Genomic DNA, 12,205 nt, shown 5'->3' on the forward strand with positions numbered 1-12,205 from the left:
CGCCAACTGACTGGCATTCATTGGCGCCAGAACCGACTAGCAAACTCACAAGTATTTACACAGTAATTGGCGTATAATATGAAAAATATTTAACATTTATTAAACACACAGTAAATGACAGCAAGCATATAACCTCAGAATTTGAGGTTATATGCTTTGGCCAATAGCCGCCAGTAAACGCCACATTACTAGCGCCAGTTTGTATCAAGTGTTTACACTTGCATTTTTACTGGCGTTAGTCGACTGGCGCGGCCTGGCGCCACCAATCATTGCATGTGAAAACCGGCCTAAAAAGACGTATTTTAAGACGTAGGTATTTCATATATTACATGAGAGAATAATTTTTTTTTCGTCGTCTTCATTTTAATTGCGACAATAATAATAGACACGGTGGAAAATATTTTAGGAACCGTGCGATTGTACTGCATTAGTAAGTTGTATCAGGCGCAAGTTACTGAAGATTTGTGTAACGGATTACTCCCCTTGGCGCTTCCATCTTATTATACAACTTACAAAAGGATTAAAGCGATTTTCCGAGGATGATTGTGATTTAATCAGTTTTTGCTGCGATATAATACGCAGCTGCTCGCGCTGATGAGAGAAATTACGTAAGCGTAGTGAGTGTTTCGTAGTACCTTGTCGCTATATTAATTCTTCATTGTACACAGCTTACAGCAATGATCTATGAATATGTAGTTTCAATGTAAAAATATCTCAAAATCTTTTATTTAGTGAGATATTAAAAATGTGCTATTTATTCGAATATTTTATTTGCTGTTAATAAATAAAAGTCGATAGATTATGTAATAAGCTTCTTGTAGTTTGTATCAACTAAGGGAATTATACATATATGTATACATATATAATCTGAAAGATTAAATTGTAATTTCTGAGAAAAAATTAGGATGGAAAGAGGAAAAAAGGAGAGAAAAAGAGGAAATATGAATTTGCGCGAATTTTTGTCAAGGTGAATAGTAAATGCGCAGGTGAGTCAAGGTGATCAGCGCAAGGTGCTGTTTGCAATGTAAACTGGCGCACGCTAGTTGAAACAGCTGACGGACGCTGTGGTAGATTGTATAAATAACCGTTTTTTCAATACTATATACACTGCGTGCGTTGTGTTATGCAAGTTTGGAAACTTCAATCGCTCGCAACTTATTGTACATTGCAATTGTTTGATGCAGTGATCGTATCATAGGTATTAAAAAGAGAGACGTAAGCATCGCGAGTTTTAAATAAAAAGAAATCATATCAAATTTATATTAGAAATTAAATTTATTAAATCCGGTGAAGTTATTTCTTTAAAAAAAGCTCAATACTGTCTCGAGAGTGTAGCAGTGAAAAATTATGCTGCAACTTGCATTTGAATATATTATTTTAGACTTCCAAGTGAATTTCCAAGAGATTTAAATGTCAAAAGGCTCCTGACGTAAATTAATCGTATATCTTCAAAATAATCGACTTGAAGTAACAACGACTGCTACTTCGAGCGTTACAATTTTGCCTAATTGGATTTACAAAATTAATGGACTTACGTTTTTGAAGCGACCGATTCAGATGTTCTTATCGCTCGCGGACGCGGAGCGTCGTAGTGCAGAATTAATTCAACGATACTCCAACGGGAGGAGACGTTGTTGGGAGCGCGCGGGAGGGTTTCCTCATTACTCGGATGCGCCGTCCTTGTCCTCCGCTCTCTTAATTTCTCATCTCCTGGACGGAAAATACGAGGCGCCGGAAGCGAGACGACGAGGTGTTCTCGCAGCTGCCGGAAGAAGCTGCGACGTGGTATGCGACGCGGACGGTTAGTACGCGACGCTATTAGCGCCTTAACAGAGAAGCGGGTAAACGCCCCCGCCTCCGTGTAATCACATAGTTACTACAATTTCCGCGATAATCCGCGGCCGGATTATCGCGCGAGCACCATCCGGGTACACGAGCTTGGAGATGCGGGCCCGCATTTATAATGCGTCGCACGGCGCGGCGAGAGCGTGGGATGTGCAGGGCAACTCCGATACTTCTTTTTTCCCCACCGCGTCGGGCTATATGGAAGATTGAATTTTACCCCGTGACAGCTCCGTGTGTAAGAACGCGCGCGACCCCATTATCCCCGCGATATTTGCCGTGTCGTCAAAATTGCCTGATTAGGAGCGAAAAGCTCTCTCTCTTTCTCGGCGGCTCCCGCGCGTAGTTTATTCATTGGACGCCGTCGCCTGCCCGGGATTTCCTTCAATCATTCGCACGTGAAAAAAATTTCGGTTGCGCAGCACGCGTCCAAGATTCGAGTCAAGATCCTGAAAAGGCACTTGCCTCGATGGGGAAAACAAAGGGGATAAGAAAAGAATTTATTCGATTGCACGAAACAGCGAAATATTGTACTTACAAATATTTGCGCGCAGCAAAATTTTATGTATTACAATTGGTAGTGCTATTGGATTGAGAAACGAATAGTTATACCGCACTGTAAAAAAATCTGGTTTGTTCATTTTCCACCAGAAAACACTGGTTGAATCTACCAGAATCTGGTTGAATTAATATAGAAATTCTGGTTCCATTAATTGGAAAAATCTCTTTTGTTCATTTTCCACCAGACGTCCTAATTAATTCAATCAAAGTTTTTTTTCAGTGCGTAACATTTCGAAAGTATATGCTGTGGAAATTACATGTAACGTGCACGCTGTGTGATGTTACGAGATAACATTCGCAAATTGATATAATTAAAAAACCATGAAAGTGAAATAGTTGAGCGGAGACAGTTGGAATAATATTTGATTGTAAAATTCAACTCACATATCCGCTCGAAATAAATGTTGCACGGCGACGTTGGGCTCGCGTAAAATCAAGAGTAATTAATTCACGTAGTAATAAAGTAGAATAATTATACCTCTCTGGGTTAGCGGCGGGTGCATTGTTTCTGAAAATTCATCGCGTTACGTACGGAAACGCGTACAAGTTTTATGCCCGAATTAAGGATTATAGCGGGACCGAATTTCCGGCTAAATTTTCGAAAGCCACTCTCGCACGAATCTCGCACGGTTTTCGAATAGATTATTATCGGCCGCGAGATAATAACGTATATACTGTGTTAATAAAAAAAAGTGTTTTATTACAATCTCCTTATGAAAATAAAGACCCACATTAACGTGTCGAATAAAATTCTTTTTCCAGCAAGGACCGTGTGATTTACTGCAGTTTTCGTTGTGAAAAGAGGCGCGTAATGCACACGATATCTATAATCCCTGTTAAAAGAGAAAAATTTCAAAGAATTCAATTCGATTATCGTCCATAATGTACGACCCTGAAAGTTCGACTTGGAATCGAGGTTTCTATTAATCCGACGGATAAAACCGTGATGCTAGTTCTTGACCGATGAAGTTGTGTGCTGCCGTCGCTGGGTATCGAATTAATGGAAAAAGTTTCGCGCGCCGGGAAAATTGTTGCCATAAGTCGGCGAGCGAGAAATGGAAAACCGGAATTCACCGAACCTTTTTCTTTTTCCAATTAATCCAGACGATCGCGCAGATGATTCGCGATCGATTCGCGGTTTGCATATCGTTCGTCTGTGAATTTACTTCAAATAAGGGGTGGGATCGGCGGAATACCGGATGTTCCATTGTCATGGCGAGTATCACTAATCGTCTCAGTGCCTCGTGTATAATACGAATAGTTGGACGCAACTATAAGATCCGCTCGCTGCATCGAGCGCGCTTCCGCGCTTTTGGCTCACGAGCTCGCGAAACACCGTGCATATAGCATATACACACCCCCGAATAGGAAACTGTTCTCTATGGTCCGCGCAAGTTTCCGCGCACAAGGGATTAATTCGCGACCGTTGTTTGAAGGGGTTCCCTTTGTAATTCTCGGGGCTAGAAAATGCGATACGTTATACCGGGAACAATGTTTAATGTTCTCCGTAAAGTGAACGGTATGATCTCTATGATGTCTCGGTACGCGAAGTTGAAATAATGTGAAGAGAATGAAAAGTATATTTCTTTGATGCTTAAAATATACCTATATTTCGCATATTTATTGTTTCGTAGGGTTCTTATATATTTATTTCAAAAGTTTTTGATTTAATAAGAACTTCTTGCGCAGCTTCGATCCTTTCAAGCTGCTGATTTAAATTGTAATTAATTTGGATAGCATATATGAAGATTTCTACCAACGTTCCGTACAGCAAACTTTCCGGACGATTCATTACTGCAATGCTTTGAGATTAGCACAAGGCGATAAGGTGAACGAGAAGCGCAAATTATATTTCATAATGAATCTACATGTTTACTTTTCTGCTTTAAGGTTCGTATTTTTAACTGTACAATTAAGAAGTAAAAATGTATAGAATAAGACAGATATGTAATCTCAAGTTTGACGTCACAAATATCGAATTAACTCTCAAGATTCTATTGAACTGTATTACTTCTCAAAACTGGTTTTAACGAGTCTCTCGGTGGAAACGCGATTATAAATACGGGCCTAAGTTCACCAACAAAGTTTTGCGGCTTGAATAATATTTCGCAATGCCGCGCGTACTTTGCAATCTTCAAAGATATTCTCGTATCGTAAGAACTTAACGATGGTGCCAGAATTCAAAGAACAATCAAGACTCACAGTGCACGAATTCTTTTAAGCGAATTGCACCGAAGATGAAAGATGAAAGAGGATTCCTCAACGCGGCGTGGCATTCCTTTGTTGTCGATGTAAATTGTTAAAAACACAATTTCTCTCCAATTACTGGACAAATATAGATATCCAAGTTGGCGGATACCCAGAAACTCAGTGGAACATCTTCTCACAAGATTCATGGAGGCAAAAGTAAGATCGTTAACACTCTCTATCTTCCAACGTTTCGAACTTTAATCTAATATTTTGAAAGACTCGAAGAAGCAAAGTTGCTTGTACACACAATTTATACTTAATATCGCAAAGAATACAGTATTAAATGTTTTTCACAATATGTTCATAGACACACGTGTCGTAAATTTGTTAAAATTTAACATACTAAAAATTCCACTTTATCAAATAAAATAAATCTGCTTGAAATCGCTCTAAAAATGCGGGGAAAAAAACCGGGAATAAAAATATATCATTATGTATCAGTACGAAGAGCAGTAGGGTGTACACTCTCTCCCTCACACCCTTCCGTTCCAAATAGGTAACAAGCGTCGTCGTCAGAAATCTAGTTTTATCGCGAGATGCTTTTCCAACCTCACCTGGATCTCCATAACTTTCCGCGCTGTTCGACACGCCGAAGCATCGTCCTTCTTCCCTGTTTCATCCACCCTCCCTCGCGCCCTCGATTGTGCCGGTACTCTATTCCGACACCCTCGACGTATAATAACCGAAGTGTCCCGAAACGCGCGCGCTGTTCGTCGCCTGCGCATCGCGAGATATCCACGTCGCACCCCCTTCGGACAGTCCGCGACGAAGGAAGGAACGAAAGGGGCTGCAGGTTAACGGAAAGGGGAGGGAGGGCAGGAACACTAGGGAGGCACGAGCCCGACCTGAGCCACAGGAAACTTCCTCTCCGCGCGCACGAAATCGATCAGATAGTGACGCTCGTGTGACGTCTTGTCAGGATCCACTCCGCAGGCTCTCCTCCTGCGGTATTCACGTGGCTAATGAGGGTGTCGTGAAGCATATATATATAGGGAAATACCTTAGGTTTCACCCCCGGAGACGGAATTCCTTGATATATTCAAAGTCAATTTCGAGTCGAATTTGTCCCTTGCGAAAATATCAAAGCGGTAGTTCAAAGTTTCTGATTCTCAAAAGAATTTTAAAGAATTGCATTTTTTTATGTATCTTGTTATGTATACTAAAGTTATTAGGACGTTTCAGTGAAAAATACTCAGAGGAGAGCCTCACTGCACACAGTTTTCGCAAACTTGGATTTTTCAGCGGCGAAGCCGCTTGCTCTCGATCGGCTAATCGGTCTGACACACGAGGTTCCTTAGACGATACGTTTATCTTTGTTCTCCAGCGTGTGCAGTTTCCTCGTACGACCGCGTTGCGAAGCAACGGATTTATCTCGATATAGAATTACGTCTTGAAGAGATATTTACGAGTAATGCTTTAAGAGCATTACGCTTTCCCGTTTCGAATGACATAACATGCGTATATACGACATGTCGCAATTAATCGCGAAACGAAGTTAAGATTCAGCGATGCAACTCAATTTCCAGCATTTCCGATTAAACATATCGACGACGAAGCTACGTTGTTTATTCAGAGGTACGCGACTTGTATATGCAGCCCCGGCAGTAATATTGCGTATGATTCCAGCGCGCGCAGCGCACCGACGAGCAACGCTGTCAAAATTGCACGATTTCGTACGTCGATTTGTTTCAGCGCTTTTACGTATGCATGTCGCATCTATTTACGTATTCTGCTGCAACTCGATATCATTTAATATTCCCGATCCTCGGATTAAGTGATAACGCAGATTTATATCCTCCACCTATTTCTCACTCATCCCTCAGCGAGCACCTGCGTATGGTTAATCGCTTGAAATCGCGCGATACGCAAGTACGCGAAACATATTCGTTGAGATAAGTCGAATTTTAATTGTGAAATATTAATAAGAGTCTATATTAATAAGAGACATCAATTAGAAATACAATTGACAACTGTGTGACAAAACGTTGAAAAAACATTTGTTATTCAAGAAAGACATATATCTATCACATATCAGCATGTAATGTATGCTACTAAATCCAAATTTTTCGCAACCAATTATTTGTGTGTAATCAGCAGAAAATCCGAGCGCAAGAAATATTAGAAATTTCCACGACGACAATTTCTTTTTAAAGATAGATATATAAAGAGATTTGCCTTTTTATTGCCTTTTTTTCCCCCTCACATCCCTCTTGTGCCAAAGTGTCGACTTCTCTTCCCGCGTCCTTTCCATTGAGCCGACAGCAAACATCATATCCATTCACCACCCGAGTCAGATCAACGTGATGTACGATCTCCCTCAAGACCGGATGCGAAAGGTGATTACGCAGTAGTCGAGATCGACGTACGCATCGACGACGCACGCTCGTCCTGGTATACGCGGCGTCTTCGTCTCGTCCTTCGTCCTGCATCGGTCGTGGAGGCAAAAGCTTCTTGCCCCTAACCCTCGAAGAGAGTAAAGGGGCGCGAGCTTGCGCCCTGAGCTGCTCGTCGAGGACGAGCTCCAGGACGAGGGGGGCGCGAAGAGGAGGGGCGGACGAAGTGGCGTCAGGTGGGGTTGAGAGGTGAGCTTTTTCGGGGGAGGACGCGTTCGTTCGCTGTAGAACGTGGCTGGTGCAGAGGGTTGTCGCGGCACACTGACAGCAAGGTGGAAAAGTGGGAGAGGAAAGCAGGGGGAAAGGTGAGGCACAGAGTGGTGGCGGTTCTCCGGTGGGAGAAACGGTGGACCCGGGCAGTGCAAGCCGGGCTGCCTGCCCGACGATACGGTCGCTCTGTTGGGGGTGTCGCGGTAATTTGTCTCTTTTTTTTTCTCTCTGCACGCGCAGGCTGAGCTTGGTATCCCGCTCGTACGAGATACGTCGGTTTTCCCTCTCTCTTTCTCTCTCTTCTCTTCTCTCTTTCGGGCGCTTCCGGCGTGCATCAGTCGGGCCGTGTCTTATCGGGAGGGGAAAAGTGGGCGCCGCTACCTGTGTCAAGACAATACCGGAGAGCACGTGCATCCGTGCGAAAGGGAGCCGAAGAGCGTGCTCGAGGGATCGTACACGCATCCCCTCTTGGAAGCTCGTGCCGCTGGACAAGTAACAGGTTGGTGTTATAGCAACGTCTTTAGAAGCGAGCGATCGCGATCGATCTGTGCGGGGATGCTCGTGTACGCGGCAAAGAGCGATTTAACTACTATCACTCCGTTTCCGATGATTTGCGAACAATTTGCGGATATAAACATACTAAAAATGTTTAGGAATCAAGAACGTAGGCAAGTAACAGTTGGTGACGATGATGTTCGGAAGTACTTATACCTAAGAGAGGTATACGTGACGTATGCACGCATCTAAGTATCTAAAATACCAAGCTGTCGCTTAAATCATGCTTTGGCCAGTCACTTTTTATGTACGCTAATAGATTACAAACCATCTTGGAGACAAATGCGTACCGGATTTGAGAGTGACGGTCGCGCGAGATAGTGCATAATCTGTGTAAAGGTGGCGAGGCACGTAGTAGTTTCGGTGATCAATATTCAGGTGTGAACTCGTTATAACCTGCGACGATATAGGTAGTACAGGTTTAGGTAGGATCAGACCAGAAGATATGTTCGAGAGCATCGATAATGACGCTCGGTCGCTCATAAAAAAAAAATAATTACGAGCAAGAAGCCCGATCATTTTGCTTGTCTAAAATATATTTTCAACCCTGACGGCCATTTTGTAAATTTTATGCGGCTTATAACATATTTCGAAATGAGAAAATAATGCATTTAAGTCCTACGTGCAGCGCATTATAATATATAAAAATCACTTTATCTATAATATTATCATAATTTATTCTCGTTCTTTTTCATCCTTATGCATAAAATTTATTTGTCATGAAAGAACAAGGAACCGAGGAAGTCAATAGATCTTTAAGTAGATCTTTAAATAACTTTCCGTAGTTTTGTAATTTTCATTTTGCAAAATACAGAATTTAAGATGGATAAAATTAAAAAGGATAAATTCTGCGATCATAAATGTGCTTTTTCAATCAAATTTCAAATGTTATTCTAATTATTCTAATTATTAACCGTGACTAAGTAACAGGTTGACGGCAGTAAATCGCAATTTTGCGCCTCGTAGACGTCAATATCCGATAACGATCGATTTGCTGCGAAATGCAGCCGTTTACTTTCCGGGACGGTTAATTAGGTGATCGATGACAAGCGACGGATGACGCTTGGCGGTTTCCGCGGTCGGTCTCGGGGCCGCGCCAACTTGTTATAAGTTGGCGAGTTTCCGTGCCTAAGTAACAGGTTGCCTCGGTCGCAGATTAGAGCGGAGATTTGTTTCGTGTCAGTCTCCGTTGAGCGCGAGTATATACGATACGTAATTAAGTTACACGCGTAACAGGCGAGGGCAGGGTCGAGCTCGGAGAGCCCTGAGCTACTCCTATAGTCGTCCTTCTCGCAGCCGGGATCACGCCGCTCCATCTGCGTCGCGCTGCGTATTTTATGTCTTTCTTAACGACGTGCGATCGAGTTCGCTCGATCCAAACCGTTAATCTTCCCGTAAATTGGGAGTCTTTAAGCGCATTTGAGTAACAGGTTGGCGCACTCAAATCCGACGTTAGGTCTAACAAGACAGTAGTTGCGACTATAACGTTAGGTCTATTAAGACAGTAGTTGCGACGCTTCGTGATTATAATTGCATGAACCGCGCGGCGGTTTGTGCAATTAGCGCGGACACGAGGGTTAACGCCGTTCGAAAGGATTTGCAGGTAGTTTTGCATTAAACAACGTGTTAAATATCGCATACATTTTGTATTAATATAACAAATACACGTTTTATCGCTTAAATATGCGTACTTAATTACAATTTGTTATATCGTCGAATGTAAAGAAAGTTTATTTTATCACGGTTCTCGTCGTATATTTCGAAAACGCGCACAGAATAATTTATTGTAGAAATAATTATTTTAAATATTCCATGAGAAATTATATTTCAATATTAAATCGGGGATATCGTCACATTTTACTTACGTATATATAATTATATTTGCTTATATATTGATTGTTTTTTTTAGACACATGACCTTAAAGAGCTTAGAGCTTGCACACTTGGAGCTTACACACGTAGAGCGTTCTACAGCTCTATGAAACTTTTCTTGTTTCCTGCGCCATCCTATTATGACGCTTATTGTCCTTATTGTGACGACATAAGAAGCGGAACTTCTTTACGTGATCCTGTGTGAACTTACGGCCTGAATACGAAGAGTGTTATCTAACTTATACGTGACGCCGAGATATTATAGCGATGACGGTATTATCTTAATCCATTGTCTCTCGTTTATACAATAACGATTCCGCGCTCTTTACTTTCCCCGATCGGTTGTTCTCCTCCGAGAATTTAACGGCAAATGAAGCAAATCTGAGTAGTCGGGGAAATGCACGTCGATAACACAATATCAATTCCAATATGGCTCGGGAAGATTCCTACGGATAGACTCCTGTGACAGATAATGACTTGCATCTTTCAGGGATCCGGTTCGCTTAATAAAGCGACATCCGAGAAGTTTTTTGTTCGAAAATTCTTCTGTTTTAATTCAAATAATTTTAGATGATCAATTTAGGCAAATTGAATATTACTAGCTATAAATATTACAACTGCAAACGCACGCGAAATTTTATTAACGCTAAATTTCCATCAAAAAATGACGTTTCCGCAAGTTTAATTAAAACGTCAGTTACCACGCGCCGTGTGAAAATGATCGCGTCGGTGAATTATGAAAAAAAATCAACGAAACCGCATTTCGCGATTGTTGAATAACGGTTGAGGTCGAACGAATCTGTGTTTGCGACGAGAGAGAACTAGAACCTTTTTCTCGCGCGTTTAATTCGTGTTTGTAATATTTCAAATTTTACATTCGCTCATCCATACACGACCGTAAAAATAATAATGTTAACAAATGTATATATAAAATAAATTATGAAATACATACGAGGAAATCATTGACATGACATATTTTGGTAGACAGTAATATCTAGTATTGTCAATTGGAATTATATTTTATAGGTACTTTCAATTTCGAGCGAAGTATTATTGATTAAAATGGGAGCAGTTGCTCTCAACGGAGCTATATGTTAGAGTGAAAGTCGCGTAGTCATCGTGACCGAATTTTTGAAGCGGCAGCGGTTTCGTTATTGGTAAGTCAATAGCGCGGCTTCAATAAGCGATGTTAACGTGGCCATCACACAGCCAATCGAGAACCAATAAATTCGACGTAACACACACAGAGCGCAGCCGTTGGCGAGATGCCAATGAAACCGGCGCGTGGTATCCTCACAAAGGTAATGTTTCCGCGGCGCGCGGCGCCTTTTCTCATTTCGCAAATTGGCTTCCGGATCGCGATTCAAACCCGCGAGGCTTCGCGCTCTCTCGCCGCAGCCGCATATCTCCCGGGAGATTGCACGCGCAACTTCACGCGGGCCTTATGGAATTTTCTCATCGACCCAAAAAGCCAGTCCGAGTGGCGGCGGCGCTTTTACGTCAGCGCGGGGGAATATAAAAGATCGTCGAAATATTTCCCGTCACTTTTCAGATTCCCGTCGGGCGCTGTTACCGCCCGGAAACGAAGTGTCGACACACACAGGACTTATTCCGAATGGGCGCAAGCTTTCTTATTTACGGTCGCGCGTTCGCGCGCGCACGAGTTATCGAATATCTCGAAACTCTGCGAATCTGCGAATTGCTCCGCGCAGTGAAAATATTGAACTCTCGCAGAACTTGAAATTTTTCCCTGTAACTTTTGAAAATTGGACGGGGTTGCATGATTGTGTTCAGGCATAAAAATGTTAACTTCGCTCGGATGTCGCGTGGATATCAAACGAGAAATAACGGAAATAACGGATTTTTCAAAGTGGACGAGAGAAAAATTGGAACATTGAGAAAAATAAGTAATCGGGCAATCGTTCGAAAATTAACAAACGAGTAATTCGATAACTTTCAATCGGAATTTTAAAAAGCCGATCAAGGCCAAAATAAATGTCCGGTCAATGATATCCAGATATCATTGATATTAATTAGATATCATTAATCGGACATTATTTTGGCCCTGATCGGCTTTTTATAATTTCGATTGAAAGTTATCGGACTACCCGTTTGTTAATTTTCGAACGATTGTCCAATCATTTAAACCTGGATTTTTTCTCAGTGAACATTTAACTCTCCGTCAGCAATCATTTTTTTTACTAACACCGTCAGCAAACACTGAGTGGGCTTTTAGTCCATCCTATGTTATTTTTTATGTTCTAGGCTTTCAAAAAGTCCAAAAAAATTCCGAGTTACTTGCCAACGTCTCTACTACATCCAATAGGTTTTAAAGCCAAATATTAAGTTCAATTGCTTGTACAAAGTGGAATACAAATAAGAAAAAAAATGGTATTAACTTTTTTTGCTTAGAAATAAATTTTTATTGTAAAAAACTGTTAGTTATAGCTATTCTCTCGCTTCCATTTCCTTCCATATATTATCTCACGGAAAAACGTCTGCGATTTTGGAAACTTAACGAC

At 41.6% G+C, this 12,205-nt stretch overlaps 1 protein-coding gene across 1 annotated transcript in view; it reads left to right on the forward strand.

The window, feature by feature from the left end:
- Positions 1 to 7,349: 7,349 nt before the first annotated feature.
- LOC112457173 (regulating synaptic membrane exocytosis protein 2-like) overlaps positions 7,350 to 12,205 on the forward strand; it is a 166,659-nt gene continuing 161,803 nt past the window's right edge. The window contains exon 1 of the mRNA XM_025020091.1: positions 7,350 to 7,755. The gene's annotated coding sequence lies outside the window, so the exon portion shown is untranslated. The remainder of the gene's footprint in view (positions 7,756 to 12,205) is intronic.

This window comes from Temnothorax curvispinosus, unplaced genomic scaffold (assembly GCF_003070985.1).
Source record: "Temnothorax curvispinosus isolate PA1 unplaced genomic scaffold, ASM307098v1 QBEX01007563.1, whole genome shotgun sequence".
Classification (NCBI taxonomy): Eukaryota; Metazoa; Arthropoda; class Insecta; order Hymenoptera; family Formicidae; genus Temnothorax; species Temnothorax curvispinosus.